Here is a 2,626-nt window from a genome sequence, read left to right as displayed (position 1 = left end):
TTGGTAGTGACTTCATTGCTTCTACTTTAGGAATGAGCAGTGTGTAGGAGAGACTGCAAGCCAGGAGGTTTTAGCATAGTTTAGGCAAATCAAGATGCCTGGCTCCTTCTCCTTTTCAGGCTTGCAAATTCCCAAGTGAAAGGCAACATCTCACTGGTGAAAGAGCAGAACACTTCTGGATTTACTTCCCGGTTTTGTCACTTACCACGTATTAACTTTGGGGAAATAATTTAAATTCAGGCAGCCCAAGCATCCTTATTAAAAGGGGTAACAACAACATGTATCTCCTAAGTTACTTTGGAGTGCTGAAGGAGATAGTGTGTGTGGAGCGCTTTCGTAATCATAAAGCACTATTCAGATGTCAGTTATTTAAGTAAAGACTTTCAGGAATGTCAGACTTAATGCTGTAAACAAAAGCTAAATCAGAGTTCTTGGAAAAGTCGGGTAACAGGGCAAGAAATATTTTTCACATCCCTTTACCCCACCCTCCCCCTCCCATAGAATAACTTCCTGGATGTTTATTTTCCTTCTTAAGATACTTCCCTTCTATCTAATTATGCAGCATTCTACAGTTCCATCAGCTATCAGCAAAATCAAGCTGTCCTTACTTGACTTAGAGTATCATAGAAATGATAAACTAAACAGCTTAGAATAGCACAAACCAGAGAGCGTAATGCAACCGTCTCAAGTTTAGAGAGAGACGGTTAACCATTCTGTGCAGATTGTACAAGTTAACTTTTAGGAGCTGATTAAAACTGCACGTGTTCAATAGTGTCATGGTATGTATTTCACAGCATTTGTTAAGTTCTCATTACCATGTGACCTTCATATCAACAGTGTAAAACTGTAAATTAAAGAATAGCTTTAAAATTGCCTTCAATACTGACCTAAGAAATAAAAAATCTATCAGTTTCCAAGCTTTGAATATAACTTGTATGATTTGAGAATAGTTCATTCCTTAGCTATCTTAATATTTATTCTTTAATAGACATGTCTCCCTAAGTCAAAAAATGTTTATCAAGAATAACATTTTTAAATGTCGCTTTTCTGCTATTTTTTTTAATGTTTCTCAGAAAAAGCATAATGCACTTTCTCAGACAACTCTCAGCCTTCTATTAATAAATATGATCTTCTCTAAGCCTTGAAGGATGTGATTTCTGGTGATATAATCAGAGACATACATTTACATATTTAAAAATCTGAGATGCCCCACCCTCTCCCCAAGGGCTCAGACCATTTTCTATAGATCATACTCTTTTTTGAAGGAAGGTTTGCCTGAGTTCTGTCTAAGATGTCTCATCTAGTGTAAGAGTCATTTAAACTTAGCTAAGTTAATTTTCATCCACAGAACATCTGAGGGGCTAACTCTCTAATCTGGTTCTATATCTGTCTATTATCAGTTCAGTTCTACATCTCTGTTCCCAACCACAATTCCCCTAACTCCAGACGCCAGGCTGGTAGAAGATCCTGGGAAGGTCCATCTGTACTGCAATGGACCAGGGTGTCCCTGGTTCAAAAACACACTTCCTACGGGTTGTAGAGAAAAGCTACTTGCATTCTATGATCATTTAAAAAAAAATCCCAATTCCTTTTTGCGTTCCTTATCAGGTGCTCTCTACATTATTTTACCTTAGTGAGGGTGAGTCTGAAGTTTCTAGCCCATAATAAAAGTGCCTTCCCTCCTTTGGTGTTTTCACAAAGACTTCACGTTCACAGCAGACTTTCATTCTTGACAACTGAACAAATGATCATCTTGCTAATTCCATATTCATGTGTGACTCATGACTCATCCCGCAGCACTGTCAAGCCGCCTTTGTGAGAAGCAACAGCTGCTTTACATTAACCATAATTACTAAACAGCTTTTCTTTAAAGATGGGCAGAAAAAAATTCCTCTGTCTTAAAACATAGATAGCTTTTCAGGTTTAGAAGACTACATTTGGTTGAGGAGTCTATATTTTACAGTCGGTTTATGAACTCTGACATTCTGTCTCCTTTCTCCCCTCAAAAAGGCTGTGTGGAACAATGGAGGGCCTGAGAGTCAAGAGGCTTGGTCCCCATATTTATGTTTTTTGCTCACCACTAGCTGGACATCTTTAGGACTTTTGATTTAATGAGGCATCTGAATGTTTTCGAGGTGAAATAACTGTGAGCCTCATGAAAATGTAAGCTTGTGTTTCTCTCTGTAGGCTAAGCACTTTATTTTCTGGTTTTTTATCACATGTCCATGGTTTTTATCTGACTTTTTAATAGACTTTTGGTCCTCAACAGGTTAATAATACTGCTAAATGCAACGATTCTCATAATGGGGTTCAGTTTCATGGGCTTTTCCATTCTCCCAATCCTCATCCGAAGATGATCAGAATAACATCACAACCAAAAGGAAAAAGCTATCTTTTCATTAAAAAAAAATGTAAATCCATGGGGCTTCCCTGGTGGTGCAGTGGTTGAGAGTCCGCCTGCCAATGCAGGGGATACGGGTTCATGCCCCGGTCCGGGAAGATCCCACATGCTGCAGAGCGGCTGGGCCCGTGAGCCATGGCCGCTAAGCCTGTGCGTCCGGAGCCTGTGCTCCACAATGGGAGAGGCCACAGCAGTGAGAGGCCCGCGTACTGCAAAAAAAAAAAA

Source organism: Neophocaena asiaeorientalis, unplaced genomic scaffold, assembly GCF_003031525.2.
Source record: "Neophocaena asiaeorientalis asiaeorientalis breed wild unplaced genomic scaffold, Neophocaena_asiaeorientalis_V1.1 scaffold166, whole genome shotgun sequence".
Classification (NCBI taxonomy): domain Eukaryota; kingdom Metazoa; phylum Chordata; class Mammalia; order Artiodactyla; family Phocoenidae; genus Neophocaena; species Neophocaena asiaeorientalis.
The sequence above is the reverse complement of the archived record's forward strand: the minus strand, read 5'-3'. Positions refer to the sequence as shown.